The following is a 22,385-nucleotide window of genomic DNA, read 5'->3' as shown; positions in this document are numbered from 1 at the left end:
CAATGATATAATTCCCATCATACCACACATATACCACCCCTCCCCCTCCCCAATTATATATAATTCACATCATACCACACATATACCACCCATCCCATCCCCCTCCCCCAATGATATAATTCACATCATGCCACACATATACCACCCCTCCCCCCCTCCCCAACGATATAATTCACATCATACCACACATATACCACCCCTCCCCTCCCCCTCCCCAATGATATAATTCACATCATGCTACACATATACCACCCCTCCCGCTCCCCCTCCCCCTATGATATGATTCCCATCATGCCATACCTACACCACACCTCCCTTTTCTTTCGAAATACGTTCCGAATTGACATTATTTGTCAGTAGGAAATCACACAGTACAGAACTGTCATCTACAGAACAAGCCTCTGACAGGAGTGAACTAGGGGACTCGAAGTATCTGTGTAATGCAGCCTTTCTCGCATGCATTCGTTTGAATCAGATCTGATTTTCATTGGGTGATTTAATATGTGCCCTTCAGATTTAACCTGGGTGTTGTAGAATGGTAAGGGGTGTATCACGGGAGTAGTTGATGGTTGGGTGTATCAGGGGAGTAGTTGATGGTGGGGTGTATCACGGGAGTAGTTGATGGTGGGGTGTATCAGGGGAGTAGTTGATGATGGGGTGTATCACGGGAGTAGTTGACGGTGCGGTGTATCAGGGGAGTAGTTGATGGTGGGGTGTATCAGGGGAGTAGTTGATGGTGGGGTGTATCTGGGGAGTAGTTGATGGTGGGGTGTATTAGGGGAGTAGTTGATGGTGGGGTGTATCAGGGGAGTAGTTGATGGTGGGGTGTATCAGGGGAGTAGTTGATGGTGGGGTGTATCAGGGGTGTAGTTGATGGTGGGGTGTATCAGGGGAGTAGTTGATGGTGGGGTGTATCAGGGGAGTAGTTGATGGTGGGGTGTATCAGGGGAGTAGTTGATGGTGGGGTGTATCAGGGGAGTAGTTGATGGTGGGGTGTATCAGGGGAGTAGTTGATGGTGGGGTGTATCAGGGGAGTAGTTGGTGGTGGGGTGTATCAGGGGTGTAGTTGATGGTGGGCCGTATCAGGGGAGTAGTTGGTGGTGGGGTGTATCAGGGGAGTAGTTGATGGTGGGGTGTATCAGGGGAGTAATTGATGGTGGGGTGTATCAGGGGAGTAGTTGGTGGTGGGGTGTATCAGGGGAGTAGTTGATGGTGGGGTGTATCAGGGGTGTAGTTGATGGTGGGGTGTATCAGGGGAGTAGTTGGTGGTGGGGTGTATCAGGGGAGTAGTTGATGGTGGGGTGTATCAGGGGAGTAGTTGATGGTGGGGTGTATCAGGGGAGTAGTTGATGGTGGGGTGTATCAGGGGAGTAGTTGATGGTGGGGTGTATCAGGGGTGTAGTTGACGGTGGGGTGTATCAGGGGAGTAGTTGACGGTGGGGTGTATCAGGGGAGTAGTTGATGGTGGGGTGTATCAGGGGAGTAGTTGGTGGTGGGGTGTATCAGGGGAGTAGTTGATGGTGGGGTGTATCACGGGAGTAGTTGGTGGTGGGGGGGTATCAGGGGAGTAGTTGGTGGTGGGGTGTATCAGGGGAGTAGTTGATGGTGGGGTGTATCAGGGGAGTAGTTTGGTGGTGGGGTGTATCAGGGGAGTAGTTGATGGTGGGGTGTATCAGGGGAGTAGTTGGTGGTGGGGTGTATCAGGGGAGTAGTTGATGGTGGGGTGTATCAGGGGAGTAGTTGATGGTGGGGTGTATCAGGGGAGTAGTTGATGGTGGGGTGTATCAAGGGGTGTAGTTGATGGTGGGGTGTATCGGGGGTGTAGTTGATGGTGGGGTGTATCAGGGGAGTAGTTGGTGGTGGGGTGTATCAGGGGAGTAGTTGATGGTGGGGTGTATCAGGGGAGTAGTTGATGGTGGGGTGTATCAGGGGTGTAGTTGATGGTGGGGTGTTTTGGGGGTGGTAGTTGATGGTGGGGTGTATCAGGGGAGTAGTTGGTGGTGGGGTGTATCAGGGGAGTAGTTGATGGTGGGGTGTATCAGGGGAGTAGTTGATGGTGGGGTGTATCAGGGGAGTAGTTGGTGGTGGGGTGTATCAGGGGAGTAGTTGATGGTGGGGTGTATCAGGGGGAGTAGTTGATGGTGGGGTGTATCAGGGGAGTAGTTGATGGTGGGGTGTATCAGGGGAGTAGTTGATGGTGGGGTGTATCAGGGGAGTAGTTGATGGTGGGGTGTATCAGGGGAGTAGTTGATGGTGGGTGTGTATCAGGGGAGTAGTTGATGGTGGGGTGTATCAGGGGTGTAGTTGATGGTGGGGTGTATCAGGGGTGTAGTTGATGGTGGGTTGTATCAGGGGAGTAGTTGATGGTGGGGTGTATCAGGGGAGTAGTTGATGGTGGGGTGTATCAGGGGAGTAGTTGATGGTGGGGTGTATCAGGGGAGTAGTTGATGGTGGGGTGTATCAGGGGAGTAGTTGATGGTGGGGTGTATCAGGGGAGTAGTTGATGGTGGGGTGTATCAGGGGAGTAGTTGATGTGGGGGTGTATCAGGGGAGTAGTTGACTGGTGGGGTGTATCAGGGGAGTAGTTGATGGTGGGGTGTATCAGGGGAGTAGTTGATGGTGGGGTGTATCAGGGGAGTAGTTGATGGTGCGGTGTATCAGGGGAGTAGTTGATGGTGCGGTGTATCAGGGGAGTAGTTGATGGTGGGGTGTATCAGGGGAGTAGTTGATGGTGGGGTGTATCAGGGGAGTAGTTGATGGTGCGGGTGTATCACGGGAGTAGTTGACGGTGCGGTGTATCAGGGGAGTAGTTGATGGTGGGGTGTATCAGGGAGTAGTTGACGGTGCGGTGTATCAGGGAGTAGTTGATGGTGGGGTGTATCAGGGGAGTAGTTGATGATGGGGTGTATCACGGGAGTAGTTGACGGTGCGGTGTATCAGGGGAGTAGTTGATGGTGGGGTGTATCAGGGGAGTAGTAGATGGCGGGGTGTATCGGGGGAGTAGTTGATGGTGGGGTGTATCAGGGGAGTAGTTGATGGTGGGGTGTATCAGGGGAGTAGTTGATGGTGGGGTGTATCAGGGGAGTAGTTGACGGTGGGGTGTATCAGGGGAGTAGTTGATGGTGGGGTGTATTAGGGGGAGTAGTTGATGGTGGGGGTGTATCGGGGGAGTAGTTGATGGTGGGGTGTATTAGGGGGAGTAGTTGATTGTGGGGTGTATCAGGGGAGTAGTTGATGGTGGGGTGTATCAGGGGAGTAGTTGATGGTGGGGTGTATCAGGGGAGTAGTTGATGGTGGGGTGTATCAGGGGAGTAGTTGATGGTGGGGTGTATCAGGGGAGTAGTTGATGGTGGGGTGTATCAGGGGAGTAGTTGGTGGTGGGGTGTATCAGGGGAGTAGTTGGTGGTGGGGTGTATCGGGGGAGTAGTTGATGGTGGGGTGTATCAAGGGGAGTAGTTGGTGGTGGGGTGTATCAGGGGAGTAGTTGGTGGTGGGGTGTATCGGGGGAGTAGTTGATGGATGGGTGTATCGGGGGTGCAGTTGATGGTGGGGTGTATCAGGGGTGTAGTTGATGGTGGGGTGTATCGGGGGAGTAGTTGATGGTGGGGTGTATCGGGGGAGTAGTTGATGGTGGGGTGTATCGGGGGAGTAGTTGATGGTGGGGTGTATCAGGGGTGTAGTTGATGGTGGGGTGTATCGGGGGAGTAGTTGGTGGTGGGGTGTATCAGGGGAGTAGTTGGTGGTGGGGTGTATCAGGGGAGTAGTTGATGGTGGGGTGTATCAGGGGAGTAGTTGATGGTGGGGGTGTATCAGGGGAGTAGTTGGTGGTGGGGTGTATCAAGGGGAGTAGTTGATGGTGGGGTGTATCAAGGGAGTAGTGTATCAGGGGGAGTAGTTGATGGTGGGGTGTATCAGGGGAGTAGTTGATGGTGGGGTGTATCAGGGGAGTAGTTGATGGTGGGGTGTATCAGGGGAGTAGTTGATGGTGGGGTGTATCAGGGGAGTAGTTGATGGTGGGGTGTATCGGGGGAGTAGTTGATGGTGGGGTGTATCACGGGAGTAGTTGATGGTGGGGTGTATCAGGGGAGTAGTTGAGTGTAGTTGATGGTGGGGTGTATCGGGGGAGTAGTTGATGGTGGGGTGTATCAGGGGAGTAGTTGATTGTGGGGTGTATCTGGGGAGTAGTTGATGGTGGGGTGTATCAGGGGAGTAGTTGATGGTGGGGTGTATTAGGGGAGTAGTTGATGGTGGAGTGTATCAGGGGAGTAGTTGATGGTGGGGTGTATCACGGGAGTAGTTGATGGTGGGGTGTATCAGGGGAGTAGTTGATGGTGGGGTGTATCAGGGGAGTAGTTGATGGTGGGGTGTATCAGGGGAGTAGTTGATGGTGGGGTGTATCAGGGGAGTAGTTGATGGTGGGGTGTATCAGGGGAGTAGTTGATGGTGGGGTGTATCAGGGGAGTAGTTGATGGTGGGGTGTATCAGGGGAGTAGTTGATGGTGGGGTGTATCAGGGGAGTAGTTGATGGTGGGGTGTATCAGGGGAGTAGTTGATGGTGGGGTGTATCAGGGGAGTAGTTGATGGTGGGGTGTATCAGGGGGAGTAGTTGATGGTGGGGTGTATCAGGGGAGTAGTTGATGGTGGGGTGTATCAGGGGGTAGTTGATGGTGGGGTGTATCAGGGGAGTAGTTGATGGTGGGGTGTATCAGGGGGAGTAGTTGATGGTGGGGTGTATCAGGGGAGTAGTTGATGGTGGGGTGTATCAGGGGAGTAGTTGATGGTGGGGTGTATCAGGGGAGTAGTTGATGGTGGGTGTATCAGGGAGTAGTTGATGGTGGAGTGTATCGGGGTAGTAGGGGTAGTAGTTGATGTGGGGTGTATCAGGGAGTAGTTGATGGTGGGGTGTATCATAGGGAGTAGTTGTGGTGGGGTTGTATCAGGGGAGTAGTTGATGGTGGGGTGTATCTGGGAGTAGTTGATGGTTGGGGTATAGGGAGTAGTGATGGTGGGGTGTATCAGGGAGTAGTATGATGGTGGGGATGGGGGTGTGATGGGGGGGTATCAGGGAGTAGTTGATGGTGGGGTGTATCAGGAGAGTAGTTGATGGTGGGGTGTATCAGGGGAGTAGTTGATGGTGGGTGTATCAGGAGGAGTAGTTGATGGTGGGTGTATCAGGGGAGTAGTTGATGGTGGGGTGTATCGGGGAGTAGTTGATGGTGGGGTGTATGTAGGGGAGTAGTTGATGGTGGGTGTATAGGGAGTAGTTGATTGTGTGGGGTGTATCAGGGAGTAGTTGATGTTGGTTTATCAGGGGGAGTAGTTGATGGTGGGGTGTATTAGGGGAGTAGTTGATGGTGGAGTGTATCGGGGGAGTAGTTGATGGTGGGGTGTATTAGGGGAGTAGTTGATGGTGGGGTGTATCACGGGAGTAGTTGATGGTGGGGTGTATCAGGGGAGTAGTTGGTGGTGCCACAGATTTAATTCAACAATGTTACAATGGAATAGTTATCATTTTATTGCTACGCCAATTATTTATTTCTGCGAAATCTCGCGATTTTACCCTTACCGTGGCTCTAGCATAATGACGTTATTAAGGAAATGGGAAAACCTTTCGTAAGCATCAAAAAATCATCCTCCATCTCCATCAGCAGTTCTCCCTTCAATTTCAATTTAGAGCTCTAGACGAAAAAACAACAGAAAAAAAAAAAAAAAAAAAAACAATTGTTTCGCAGAGAGTTATATTTGCATCCAGAAGAGTTTTAATTTTGTTTCTGGGAAAGTTTTTTTGTTTTTTTGTTTTTTTGTTTTGGAGATTTCTATTTTATAGCCTTATTTGTGTATCTGGAGAGTTATATATTAATCATATGGAATAAATAACCTATTGCTTTCACAAAGAAATAATAAGAGGTACTCACTCGCCAAGCAATGTGTCCGTCCGTCCATCCGTCCATCTGTCCATCTGTCTAACTGTGTGTCAGTCTATATGTCTACCTGTGCATCTGTGCATATGTGTATATGTCCATCTGTCCATCTGTCCATCTGTCTAACTGACCATCTGTCCATCTGTCCATCTGTCCATCCGTCCATCTGTCTATCTGTCCATCTGTCTGTCTTTCAATCATCTATCTGTCCATCTGTCCATCTGTCTAACTGACTATCCGTCCATCTGTCTATCTGTCTAACGGTTTTTTCTGTCCATCTGTCCATCTGTCTATCTGTCTATCTGTCCATCTGTCGGTCACTAGATATATAAACGTATGTCTACTTTTGATTTTCGTGCCGATGTGTACGTGTACATCAGATGTACGGTTAATCCACGATAATTATTACATTAAAGTAGTCACGAAATACCTAACTTAAACAGTGAATAGACAACTTAAACAGTGAATAGACAACTTAAACAGTGAGTAGACAACTTAATTATCCAGTGAAGGTTTTGTATGAAGACTATGATGACATGTCACTTAATACCGGCCTACAGATCATCATACTTGTATAACCAATAAATACTGTCAGCCTCCTGATTTACACTCATGGCCGACAGTAACTGATCAACATTTCATACGGTAGAGTGAGTTACGACAGCCGGCCATGTTAACGATATACATGTAGTTACATTTAAAGCGAATATTTTGAGCAATAACGTGTTTTCTAATACAGCATTTGATTAATTTATTATAAATGATGATATTTGATATAGTTCATTTATTCAGTTGCATTAAGATATTAAGATGACAAGTGCCTCCGACATGCACGAGCTTGGTTAGGAGGGATAGAGATATGATTATGAGTTGTCCGTTAGTCTGCTCCATTTATCACACGTATAGATATGTATCTACCAGGCAGGAAATTGTGTTTCGTCGACATCAGGAATAAACAGTATACGTAATCTGACGAAAATAAATGTGGTACCCCAACTGTCTACTTATCTTAGGAATTTACTTCATCAAACTATCTCGCTCGCAGACAAGACTTTTTAAACGTCATATCAAATCGATCAGAATTTACTATCGACGGTATAGAACTAGGGAATGAACCCCTGGAAGAGAAAATTCTAAAGGCATGATGTCACAATCCCAAAGGTAAGCCATGCCCTGTTTATTGTGGTAAAATCTAATTAAAACTGGTTTACATGTCACGGTACTCAGACATTTAAATCATACTTTTGGGCCTATGGCCGTAGGTATATATGTCACTATCATAAAAATACGTATACAGGCACAGTTATATCTGATATTGGGTTTTCACAGAAATAGAAGATGACGTAAATAAAAACTGCATAGCTGAGGAAGCTATTGGGTGACAGATTCAACTGATTACAGATTCAGTTGACTACATATATGATTAAGCTTCTGGGTGACATATTCAGTTGACTACATACATAATTTATATGATTAAGCTTCTGGGTGACATATTCAGTTGACTACATACATAATTTATATGATTAAGCTTCTGGGTGACATATTCAGTTGACTACATACATAATTTATATGATTAAGCTTCTGGGTGACATATTCAGTTGACTACATACATAATTTATATGATTAAGCTATTGGGTGACATATTCAGTTGACTACATACATAATTTATATGATTAAGCTTCTGGGTGACATATTCAGTTGACTACATACATAATTTATATGATTAAGCTTCTGGGTGACATATTCAGTTGACTACATACATAATTTATATGATTAAGCTATTGGGTGACATATGCAGTTGACTACATATATGGAGAAGCTATTGGGTGACATATTCAGTTGACTACATATATGGAGAAGCTTTTGCATATTTGTTTCAAACGATTTTCTAGCAGAATAAGTGTTGTGAATCATGCCAAAAATATCAATAATGCGCAGATAACTCATGTCATAGGACAGTGGCATGCGAGGATTACCAATCGAAGATTAACCTATAATCGTTTGGTATTGAGAGAAAAGGGTCAGACGATTAGAAAGAGGAAGAGCCCTGTTTTACCAAAAATAGGCGATTTTAGGTCTATTGCAAGTTATATAGCATTAGGGGATCCGGGATATTAATAAACTTTTACATAGTGTTTTATCTGTACCGATGCTAGTAAAACTTTAACTGCATTAATCTGAATTCCACTATCCCGTCTTAATCACCGTGACTCAGGTGTCGGCCACAATGTTTAACAGTCTAGCTGACAACGTGCTATATACATGTACACTAGCACGCTAGTTTCTATTACGGGACTATGCCGTTATATCTGTGAATATTTCAATTTCTACTCAAATTAGATTCCATGAAACTACCAAACTTCATCTGTTTCATTTGCTCATGAATTTGACCAGATTAACACTGATCAGTGCGTATGAATACATGGTTAAAATCCTTCCGCGGAACGATTTCACTTTTTCCACATTGTTGTTATAAACATGGAATAATTATTAAAATTATCAAATTTATAATGTATTCTTGTATTCTATGAAAGACCAGATATGCTAGATACTTCTATTTTGACAAAATAATGCTATTTTCAATCCTAAAATTGTGGACTATTTTACTCGACCGACTAGACATGCACAATCCGGAACTCCTCGGGCTTTTCCGCATTTGGACTTGCACAAGCTTCGAGACATTATTATCTAGACCGACTTTTTTATTCGAAAAAAACAACAATTGAAATATAAGGATTGAATCTTGATTTGGTCGATTTCATGGGGTCATGAATTGAGTTGCTCTTGAGACAAATTCAACATGAACTGCTTCGCAATCCTTAATTATAGATCTACTCATCTGTATTGCGGCCCACCACAGGCCACGGTATGATGTAGGAGAGAGTCTAATCCGAGGAGGGCGCTATGGGATTTGTTTATATTTATATTTACTTGCGATTTCACCCATTTGCCCAATAATACCCGTCCGTGCGTTTGCTATTACATAGGTGTCTTGGAATACGATATATTTCTGAACTATGTTTTGTTATTTGCTTCAGAAGGTGATTAGTAAAGTATTCAGACACGATAAAAACGTTAAAAAAAACAGCATTAAAAAAAATATAAGGAGATCAAAATTTTAAATGATAAAAAATAACGATATCAGTGAAAATGCACACATCATTAGTACGATGTACTCCATTCCGAATGACTTTTATGTGAGTACGTACAATGCACTATGTTCCGAATGACTTTTATGTGAGTATGTACAATGCACTATGTTCCGAGTGACTAGTATTTGAGTATATACAATGCACTATGTTCCGAATGACTAGTATTTGAGTATATACAATTAATGCACTATGTTCCGAATGACTAGTATTTGAGTATATACAATGCACTATGTTCCGAATGACTAGTATTTGAGTATATACAATTAATGCACTATGTTCCGAATGACTAGTATTTGAGTATATACAATGCACTATGTTCCGAATGACTAGTATTTGAGTATATACAATTAATGCACTATGTTCCGAATGACTAGTATGTGAGTATGTACAATGCACTATGTTCCGAATGACTAGTATTTGAGACAGTACAGGAGTAGAAAGAAAAGTCAGGCTTTGAAGAATTTAAATGATCTCAAACCACTTGAGGAAAGACATTCTGCTGACTGGTAGTTTTTTGAGACACATTGGAGTGTAGAATCTGACAAATCCAGTTCAGAAGCTGACGTAATCGATACAGAGGTATCCAACTTAGGCACGTTCAAACATCTTCATCATTGATTCTATTTTACGTTTTAAGGATTTGTCTCATTGTAGAGAGAGCAAGCCATCGACGACTTTGGTTTTTTTCTATGTCATTTGATTTGCTGAAAATTTAATTCATAATAAACGAGTGTAAACTGCCACCATCACAAAGTGACCTCACTGTACACAAAACCGGACATGCCGTTTGAGGATACTCGGAAAAGGTATCGGTCTCACACAACTAATTCAGCCAATCAGCTGGTGATTCATCTGAACCAAGTCCCTGAAGAAAATGTATTTCTTGGGTTTGTAGCTATTTCCTGAGTAAAAAACACATTTAATGGGTACTTTCTATATACGAAAATTCTTGAGATTTTAAAAATCAAAAATATACACTCCCTGATCTAAAGAGAAAGATGTAAAATTTCAGGTGTAAAAAGGCAGAAATTTCCCAGGCGTGGGTTCGCATGTCCACTGTAAATATCAGGGTTACTGTCTTCCAAGTACCGGTGTGCTCTTTTAAGCTATTAACATCATTTTTCTGGTAGGGAAATCTTCAAACTTTAATTTGATATATATTTCACAACATTTAATCTTCAAATGACGATTGAGGGGATGGAGTCATTGGTAATAACATATATTGAAATAATTAGTTGTGTGAGACCTAAAGCTGTACTAGCACAACCTGGTATTACAAACAGGATATGATAGTTCATCACTAATATTATATTCCGGATTAAAAAGATACACTAAAAGAACAGTAAAAAAATGTATTGTTTTATATTGTTTTGTTTTTTTCTTCGTAGAACCATTTCTCTGACAACTGAGCACAATTATGAAACTAGAAAAGCTAAGCGAGCCGTTAACAACTATATAACAATACAGTATGTGATTGTCTTCAATAATTAGCGGTATAAATATGCATGTTTACTATGGCTCACACAACATGTACATTCTTAAATATTACAAAATTATGTCGCAATGTACCATACAAATCCTTCATTTTTATGTTATAAATAATCAGAACATATTTGTTAATTCATCACACACAATGATGCAAATTGGCGTAGTGCTGGAGGCAGCTGTTTCTATACAGCTTCTCTCCATACTACATCCGAGTAGAATCCATTGGAATCCGGTGTAAAAACGTGTCTCCATGTTTTTTTCTAGCCTTTCTCGTGCCGACGTTTTAGATGGCACATGTTCTGATAGCTAGAATTTACTCACTATTCTCCCTCGTCTTTGTTCCCCTTCACCGACAGATGCTAGATTCATTTGTCAAAAACACTTTTTAACACATCAAATTTCAGGGCGTAATTTGCGTGGAAAATGTCTGGTGAATTCTAAATGTATAAAGAAGAGTTGATCGATAAGAGAATATTTGAGGAGCGTACCTCGGTATGGTTTCGTCTCCAGTTATTCAGTAGGGACACACTCCGTGTAATATAGCGGTAACTACAATCTAACAGATTAGGCTTTCAGCTCATGCAAATATAATAAATACAATTTTGAAATGAAAAAAAAATCTTTTTAGTCAAGTCGAATTAAGACATCCATGTGTCGGAGAGAGACATGATTACATTATCCATATGTCGGACGGATACATGGTTACATTATCCATATGTCGGACGGATACATGGTTACATTATCCATATGTCGGACGGATACATGGTTACATTATCCATATGTCGGACGGATACATGGTTACATTATCAATATGTCTGACGGATACATGGTTACATTATCAATATGTCGGACGGATACATGGTTACATTATCAATATGTCGGACGGATACATGGTTACATTATCAATATGTCGGACGGATACATGGTTACATTATCAATGTGTCGGACGGATACATGGTTACATTATCAATATGTCGGACGGATACATGGTTACATTATCAATATATCTGACGGATACATTGTTACATTATCCATATGTCGGACGGATACATGGTTACATTATCAATATGTCGGACGGATACATGGTTACATTATCGATATGTCGGACGGATACATGGTTACATTATCAATATGTCGGACGGATACATGGTTACATTATCAATATGTCGGACGGATACATGGTTACATTATCAATATATCTGACGGATACATTGTTACATTATCAATATGTCGGACGGATACATGGTTACATTATCCATATGTCGGACGGATACATGGTTACATTATCAATATGTCGGACGGAGACATGGTTACATTATCGATATGTCGGACGGATACATGGTTACATTATCAATATGTCGGACGGATACATGGTTACATTATCAATATGTCGGACGGATACATGGTTACATTATCAATATGTCGGACGGAGACATGGTTACATTATCAATATGTCGGACGGAGACATGGTTACATTATCGATATGTCGGACGGATACATGGTTACATTATCAATATGTCGGACGGAGACATGGTTACATTATCAATATGTCGGACGGATACATGGTTACATTATCAATGTGTCGGACAGATACATGGTTACATTATCAATATGTCGGACGGATACATGGTTACATCATCAATATGTCGGACGGATATATGATTACATTATCAATATGTCGGACGGATACATGGTTACATTATCAATATGTCGGACGGATACATGGTTACATTATCAATATGTCGGACGGATACATGGTTACATTATCAATATGTCGGACGGAGACATGGTAACATTATCGATATGTCGGACGGATACATGGTTACATTATCAATATGTCGGACGGATACATGGTTACATTATCAATATGTCTGACGAATACATGGTTACATTATCAATATGTCGGACGGAGACATGGTTACATTATCAATATGTCTGACGAATACATGGTTACATTATCAATATGTCGGACGGAGACATGGTTACATTATCAATATGTCGGACGGATACATGGTTACATTATCGATATGTCGGACGGATACATGGTTACATTATCAATATGTCGGACGGAGGCATGGTTACATTATCAATATGTCGGACGGATATATGATTACATTATCAATATGTCGGACGGATACATGGTTACATTATCAATATGTCGGACGGATACATGGTTACATTATCAATATGTCGGACGGATACATGGTTACATTATCAATATGTCGGACGGAGACATGGTAACATTATCGATATGTCGGACGGATACATGGTTACATTATCAATATGTCGGACGGATACATGGTTACATTATCAATATGTCTGACGAATACATGGTTACATTATCAATATGTCTGACGGAGACATGGTTACATTATCAATATGTCTGACGAATACATGGTTACATTATCAATATGTCGGACGGAGACATGGTTACATTATCAATGTGTCGGACGGATACATGGTTACATCATCGATATGTCGGACGGATACATGGTTACATTATCAATATGTCGGACGGATACATGGTTACATTATCGATATGTCGGACGGATACATGGTTACATTATCAATATGTCGGACGGAGGCATGGTTACATTATCAATATGTCGGACGGAGGCATGGTTACATTATCAATATGTCGGAAGGAGGCATGGTTACATTATCAATATGTCGGACGGAGGCATGGTTACATTATCAATATGTCGGACGGATACATGGTTACATTATCAATATGTCGGACGGAGGCATGGTTACATTATCAATATGTCGGACAGATACATGGTTACATTATCAATATGTCGGACGGAGGCATGGTTACATTATCAATATGTCGGACGGAGGCATGGTTACATTATCAATATGTCGGACGGAGGCATGGTTACATTATCAATATGTCGGACGGATACATGGTTACATTATCAATATGTCGGACGGATACATGGTTACATTATCAATGTGTCGGACAGATACATGGTTACATTATCAATATGTCGGACGGATACATGGTTACATTATCAATATGTCGGACGGAGACATGGTTACATTATCAATATGTCGGACGGAGACATGGTTACATTATCAATATGTCGGACGGAGACATGGTTACATTATCAATATGTCGGACGGAGGCATGGTTACATTATCAATATGTCGGACGGAGACATGGTTACATTATCAATATGTCGGACGGAGACATGGTTACATTATCAATATGTCGGACGGAGACATGGTTACATTATCAATATGTCGGACGGAGACATGGTTACATTATCAATATGTCGGACGGAGGCATGGTTACATTATCAATATGTCGGACGGAGGCATGGTTACATTATCAATATATCTGACGGATACATGGTTACATTATCAATATGTCGGACGGATACATGGTTACATTATCAATATGTCGGACGGAGACATGGTAACATTATCGATATGTCGGACGGATACATGGTTACATTATCAATATGTCGGACGGATACATGGTTACATTATCAATATGTCTGACGAATACATGGTTACATTATCAATATGTCGGACGGAGACATGGTTACATTATCAATATGTCTGACGAATACATGGTTACATTATCAATATGTCGGACGGAGACATGGTTACATTATCAATATGTCGGACGGATACATGGTTACATTATCGATATGTCGGACGGATACATGGTTACATTATCAATATGTCGGACGGATACATGGTTACATTATCGATATGTCGGACGGATACATGGTTACATTATCAATATGTCGGACGGAGGCATGGTTACATTATCAATATGTCGGACGGAGGCATGGTTACATTATCAATATGTCGGACGGATACATGGTTACATTATCAATATGTCAGACGGAGACATGGTTACATTATCAATATGTCGGACGGAGACATGGTTACATTATCAATATGTCGGACGGAGGCATGGTTACATTATCAATATGTCGGACGGAGACATGGTTACATTATCAATATGTCGGACGGAGACATGGTTACATTATCAATATGTCGGACGGAGACATGGTTACATTATCAATATGTCGGACGGAGACATGGTTACATTATCAATATGTCGGACGGAGGCATGGTTACATTATCGATATGTCTGACGAATACATGGTTACATTATCAATATGTCGGACGGAGGCATGGTTACATTATCAATATGTCGGACGGAGGCATGGTTACATTATCAATGTGTCGGACAGATACATGGTTACATTATCAATATGTCTGACGGAGACATGGTTACATTATCGATATGTCGGACGGAGGCATGGTTACATTATCAATGTGTCGGACAGATACATGGTTACATTATCAATATGTCTGACGGAGACATGGTTACATTATCAATATGTCGGACGGATACATGGTTACATTATCAATGTGTCGGACAGATACATGGTTACATTATCAATATGTCGGACGGATACATGGTTACATTATCAATATGTCGGACGGAGGCATGGTTACATTATCGATATGTCGGACGGAGACATGGTTACATTATCAATATGTCGGACGGATACATGGTTACATTATCAATATGTCGGACGGAGGCATGGTTACATTATCAATATGTCGGACGGATACATGGTTACATTATCAATATGTCGGACGGATACATGGTTACATTATCAATATGTCGGACGGATACATGGTTACATTATCAATATGTCGGACGGATACATGGTTACATTATCTTTGTGTAGGATTAGAACATTAACATAAATAAAAACCTCATTTTCGATTTCATTATTTGTATTGACATAGTGAACGCTGTTTAAATTCAACAAATTCCCGAAATGCTTCGAATTGATGTGTTAGATAGTTAAGGTGATACTGTCGGAAAGTGAACACTTCTTTCTGATGTTGGTGTAAAGGCCAGAACACTCCACACACGAATCAACCGTGGTCTTGTAGACACGTGCAGGTTGGCGCGACCAAAGATGCCTCATGTTATAACAATATAGCCCGCCTCTGGAAATTACACGGGGACGGGACATGATCGAGCGATCACGAGGCCCTGATGGCGGAGACTTATTACATTATATCTCAAGTTAGATGAAACATACACAAACCCATTTCCAAAAATGTGAATGAAAATGGTATGTCGTTTGGTTATAAACACGGCGTTATTGTTTTAGTAGTTGACCAGAGCACCCAAGAAAAAAACATTTGAATGGATTTCTATGTCCATGTTAGTATGTGTCATGAAATAGTCCCTTACGTTTCGTGTTTCCCTTTACGATAGGAATGTTACTGGCGCCCAAAGTCTACTACACAGACCGATTTGAATATCGCAGACTTGATATGGTTTATTGAAAATTTTTGAGAGTGTAAGCCATAGCAAGTGAAAAATTGTCCTGCATTGTTGTGGGTCAGGTCAGTATTCAGTATATAAACTTAGAACGTGAATTTATAAACCAAGGGAAAATTAATTAGTTTAGAACGTAATCCGAACGTATTCAGTACGTGAATTTATAAACCCAGTGAAAATTAATTAATTTAGATTCTGATATCTGATATCAATATTCATTTTTTTGTAACAATTTAAGTTTTCAAAACGACTTACTATCTGAAATTTAAGTTTATAATTCCCCATTTCGGGACAACAGTAGCACTATGAAATTCCATACAATATACCTATTTGAAAAATGGGTTTTATACGTATAAAAAGTGGCGATATTCGGATTATATACTCAGGTGCTTGTACCCTGATATTAACCAAAAATAGAACTGATCTGGGAATTTTTAACAAAGTTTGTGTGTAAAGTAAACCACTCCACTTTCTAGGGTAGTTAAAATTGATATATCCGGTATTCCTTCTAATTGGATTATGTCACCTTTTGTTACAATATAACTATCATTTTATATCCCAATAGCGTTTAGATTAAACTTGCCTTAAAAGTCTTTATTTGGATTCATTGTCTTTGTGTGAAAATGTCGGAATTGGAGAACAATGCTAATCATCGCCGCCGCATATGTCATTGTAGTATGGTTTGGTAATTGCAAACAAATAGGGATAACATGCAAAGATAATTAGAAAATTGTTGAATGTATACATATTTGATACTAGTTATTATCATATAACTTTATTAACCAGCTGTTATGTTAGAACTGTTTTCTACACCTCCATTGGCGTTGTTGTGATTTTCTAAAGTACAGCTGTAGATACTCAATGAACGATAACGTCTGATTATAAACAATGACATTGAATTAGGATAGAACGATACGCAAATCTAAACTGTAAACGTCACTCTATAAAGATGTTTACGGGTTTAAAACATTGTTTATAGGTCGATTGATGTTTGTAAATAATGGTAAACGGAGCGAACCGAATAGTAAGGTGTGAGCGCGTGACGAGTCTGTGTAGCGGTAGCCCGAGTTTCCTCTGGCCCTGTCACCATGTCTGGTGTAGCCCGAGTTTCCTCTGGCCCTGTCACCATGTCTGGTGTAGCCCGAGTTTTCTCTGGCCCTGTCACCATGTCTGGTGTAGCCCGAGTTTTCTCTGGCCCTGTCACCATGTCTGGTGTAGCCCGAGTTTTCTCTGGCCCTGTCACCATGTCTGGTGTAGCCCGAGTTTCCTCTGGCCCTGTCACCATGTCTGGTGTAGCCCGAGTTTTCTCTGGCCCTGTCACCATGTCTGGTGTAGCCCGAGTTTTCGCTGGCCCTGTCACCATGTCTGGTGACGCCCGAGTTTTCTCTGGCCCTGTCACCATGTCTGGTGTAGCCCGAGTTTCCTCTGGCCCTGTCACCATGTCTGTGTAGCCCGAGTTTCCTCTGGCCCTGTCACCATGTCTGGTGTAGCCCGAGTTTTCTCTGGCCCTGTCACCATGTCTGGTGTAGCCCGAGTTTTCTCTGGCCCTGTCACCATGTCTGGTGTAGCCCGAGTTTCCTCTGGCCCTGTCACCATGTCTGGTGTAGCCCGAGTTTTCTCTGGCCCTGTCACCATGTCTGGTGTAGCCCGAGTTTTCTCTGGCCCTGTCACCATGTCTGGTGTAGACGAGTTTCCTCTGGCCCTGTCACCATGTCTGGTGTAGACGAGTTTCCTCTGGCCCTGTCACCATGTCTGGTGTAGCACGAGTTTTCTCTGGCCATGTCACCATGTCTCGTGTAGCCCGAGTTTCCTCTGGCCCTGTCACCATGTCTGGTGTAGCCCGAGTTTCCTCTGGCCCTGTCACCATGTCTGTGTAGCCCGAGTTTCCTCTGGCCCTGTCACCATGTCTGGTGTAGCCCGAGTTTTCTCTGGCCCTGTCACCATGTCTGGTGTAGCCCGAGTTTTCTCTGGCCCTGTCACCATGTCTGGTGTAGCCCGAGTTTCCTCTGGCCCTGTCACCATGTCTGGTGTAGCCCGAGTTTTCTCTGGCCCTGTCACCATGTCTGGTGTAGCCCGAGTTTTCTCTGGCCCTGTCACCATGTCTGGTGTAGACGAGTTTCCTCTGGCCCTGTCACCATGTCTGGTGTAGACGAGTTTCCTCTGGCCCTGTCACCATGTCTGGTGTAGCACGAGTTTTCTCTGGCCATGTCACCATGTCTCGTGTAGCCCGAGTTTCCTCTGGCCCTGTCACCATGTCTGGTGTAGCCCGAGTTTTCTCTGGCCCTGTCACCATGTCTGGTGTAGCCCGAGTTTTCTCTGGCCATGTCACCATGCCTGGTGTAGCCCGAGTTTCCTCTGGCCCTGTCACCATGTCTGGTGTAGCCCGAGTTTTCTCTGGCCCTGTCACCATGTCTGGTGTAGCCCGAGTTTTCTCTGGCCCTGTCACCATGTCTGGTGTAGCCCGAGTTTCCTCTGGCCCTGTCACCATGTCTGGTGTAGCCCGAGTTTTCTCTGGCCCTGTCACCATGTCTGGTGTAGCCCGAGTTTTCTCTGGCCCTGTCACCATGTCTGGTGTAGCCCGAGTTTCCTCTGGCCCTGTCACCATGTCTGGTGTAGCCCGAGTTTTCTCTGGCCCTGTCACCATGTCTGGTGTAGCCCGAGTTTTCTCTGGCCCTGTCACCATGTCTGGTGTAGCCCGAGTTTTCTCTGGCCCTGTCACCATGTCTGGTGTAGCCCGAGTTTTCTCTGGTACACCAGACATAATGACAGGGCCAGAGAAAACTCGGGCTAGTGTAGCGGTAACAAGCAATCTTGTAGGTCTTTAGAATTATAATGTTATTGTTTTCCATTGATTGAGGTATTGAACAAAAAACATGGTTACAAACGATTTTAATTTCCATAATTAAGGAAAAGACTTAGTTTTATGATATGTTATTTACTATTACGTCAGAGAATATTTTCTAACACTGGTATTTACAGTAATAATCGATTTAACTTCCCTACAAGTCAACAAATTAGTGTTGTCTAAATCACGCGGATTTGCTTCCGTTATCATATTACCACTGAATACAGACTGGCTAATACAGACTGGCTATAAAGACCCTGTACTACTGTATTGGAAACTCCAATTAGATATTTACGTCAATAATAATATGATTGATGACGCAATACCGAAGACAATGCATTTAATAAAAGGAAATGTTGTAATAATCTGTAATTATATCGAGTTATTGATGGTCTAAGAACAACAGTAACATTATCTGAGAAAACGAAAGAGAAAGACCGTGGAATAATCGTTGACAAAAAAATGATTGTTTAGAAAACATACAGGATGGCGTAAGAAAGCTTTAGTGGAATACAGTGGCGTAGGAAGCGGGGGGGGGGGGGGGGGGGGGGGGGGGGGGGGGGGGGGGGGGCAGGGGGGGCAATTGCCCCCCCACTTTTTTCAGTGGGGGGGGGCAAACATATCTTTTTGCCCCCCCACTTTTTGACATCCAAAATCTAAAAAAGGGGATAAAACGCGAATTTATATATTCATTTCGATAAATATCTGTATATTTCCGAACCGATAATGTTTTCTTGAAGGCAACGATAAAAACTTTATCTTGTACATCCGGAACATTCCGACTCTTATACTAGTATATCAATCCTCAGACCTGTGTGTCGGTCGTCTGCAATAGCCTGGTAAGTCAATATTTATATCTTAATACGCAATTTTGCTTAACTTCATCACATAGATTCAATAAGTTGATGATAATTTGTGAAGTTAATTGAGTTCATAATGAGAAAAATACAGAAACACAACATGAAGAAGAATGCGCGGTTTTAACGTGAATAGAGCACAGGTGCCTGACTCGTTTTATAAAATAATAACATATAGAGTACATATAAATGAGATATAATTGGTCTCATTTATATGTACTCTATATGTTATTATTTTATAAAACGAGTCAGGCACCTGTGAATAGAGTGATACTAATTACCGACAGGTACGAGAAAATACAAAAAAAAAAATCGCCTCGCGCCTACGGCGCTCGCTTTATCACTAAATTACTGTCCCCCCTTTCGATTGCAGATCTACAGGGGGGCTTCGCCACCATGGGACCCGCTGGGCGGCCCCCAGACCTCTCGCAAAAAGGAAAAAAAATCGTCTCGCGCCTACGGCGCTCACTTGATCACTTAATTACTGGACCCCCCTTTCGAAAACTCCTGGATCCGCGCCTGATCCCGAATTATTGGAAATGTGCTATATTCATTTTCCGCGGAGGCTTAGACCCCCTTGAACCCCATATCAGGGCGCTTCCCTGGACCCGCTGGGCGGCCCCTCGGACCCCACAAAAAAAAAACGTCTCGCGCCTACGGCGCTCGCGTTATTACTAAATTACTGGACCCCCCCCCCCCCCCCCACCCTCCGCCCTTTCGAAAATCCTGGCCGGGCCTCGTGATTCATGTTTTGCTATATTTAATATATATATTCTGATTTGCGTAAATAACTTATTTTGTACTACATAAATTATCAAAATTATCATGGGATGTTGAAATGATAATTATTGGCTAATTTTGCGGAGATGGCATACGATTTGTTTAGTGCGTAAAATTTAAGGTTAAAAAAAATTGTGCCCCCCCACTTTTTGACGACTTCCTACGCCACTGGAATAGTTAGAGCCATCAGAGACTGGAGATATATACTGAGAAAATAAGTCATTCTGCTTACTGTTTAAGTCTTTAGTTCGACCCCATCTAGGATACGGAGCATGTATAAGGGAACAGTACAAACAATACGATATTGAGCTTCATGAGATCGCCCAACGGCGAGCTACTAAATAACTGCCTGGAAAGACAAAAACAATAGTACGGAGAAATATTGTACCACCCTAAACTCTCATCATTAATATATAGACGTGACAGGGGAAACAATGTTATAACGTGATCCTATATATAGACGTGACAGGGGAAACAATGTTATAACGTGATCCTATATATAGACGTGACAGGGGAAACAATGTTATAACGTGATCCTGTATATAGTCGTGACAGGGGAAACAATGTTATAACGTGATCCTGTATATAGACGTGACAGGGGAAACAATGTTATAACGTGATCCTGTATATAGACTTGACAGGGGAAACAATGTTATAACGTGATCCTATATATAGACGTGACAGGGGAAACAATGTTATAACGTGATCCTGTATATAGACGTGACAGGGGAAACAATGTTATAACGTGATCCTATATATAGACGTGACAGGGGAAACAATGTTATAACGTGATCCTGTATATAGACGTGACAGGTGAAACAATGTTATAACGTGATCCTGTATATAGACGTGACAGGGGAAACAATGTTATAACGTGATCCTGTATATAGACGTGACAGGGGAAACAATGTTATAACGTGATCCTGTATATAGACGTGACAGGGGAAACAATGTTATAACGTGATCCTATATATAGACGTGACAGGGGAAACAATGTTATAACGTGATCCTATATATAGACGTGACAGGGGAAACAATGTTATAACGTGATCCTATATATAGACGTGACAGGGGAAACAATGTTATAACGTGATCCTGTATATAGACGTGACAGGGGAAACAATGTTATAACGTGATCCTGTATATAGACGTGACAGGGGAAACAATGTTATAACGTGATCCTGTATATAGTCGTGACAGGGGAAACAATGTTATAACGTGATCCTGTATATAGTCGTGACAGGGGAAACAATGTTATAACGTGATCCTGTATATAGACGTGACAGGGGAAACAATGTTATAACGTGATCCTGTATATAGTCGTGACAGGGAAAACAATGTTATAACGTGATCATGTATATAGACGTGACAGGGGAAACAATGTTATAACGTGATCCTGTATATAGTCGTGACAGGGGAAACAATGCTATAACGTGATCCTATATATAGACGTGACAGGGGAAACAATGTTATAACGTGATCCTGTATATAGACGTGACAGGGGAAACAATGTTATAACGTGATCCTCTATATAGACGTGACAGGGGAAACAATGTTATAACGTGATCCTGTATATAGACGTGACAGGGGAAACAATGTTATAACGTGATCCTATATATAGACGTGACAGCGGAAACAATGTTATAACGTGATCCTGTATATAGACGTGACAGGGGACACAATGTTATAACGTGATCCTGTATATAGACGTGACAGGGGAAACAATGTTATAACGTGATACTATATATAGACGTGACAGGGGAAACACTGTTATAACTTGATCCTATATATAGACGTGACAGGGGAAACACTGTTATAACGTGATCCTATATAAAGACGTGACAGGGGAAACACTGTTATAACGTGATCCTATATATAGACGTGACAGGGGAAACAATGTTATAACGTGATCCTATATATAGACGTGACAGGAGAAACAATGTTATAACGTGATCCTATATATAGACGTGACAGGGGAAACAATGTTATAACGTGATCCTATATATAGACGTG

The sequence above is a fragment of the Pecten maximus genome, chromosome 9, assembly GCF_902652985.1.
Source record: "Pecten maximus chromosome 9, xPecMax1.1, whole genome shotgun sequence".
Classification (NCBI taxonomy): domain Eukaryota; kingdom Metazoa; phylum Mollusca; class Bivalvia; order Pectinida; family Pectinidae; genus Pecten; species Pecten maximus.
This window is presented reverse-complemented; position numbering follows the sequence as displayed.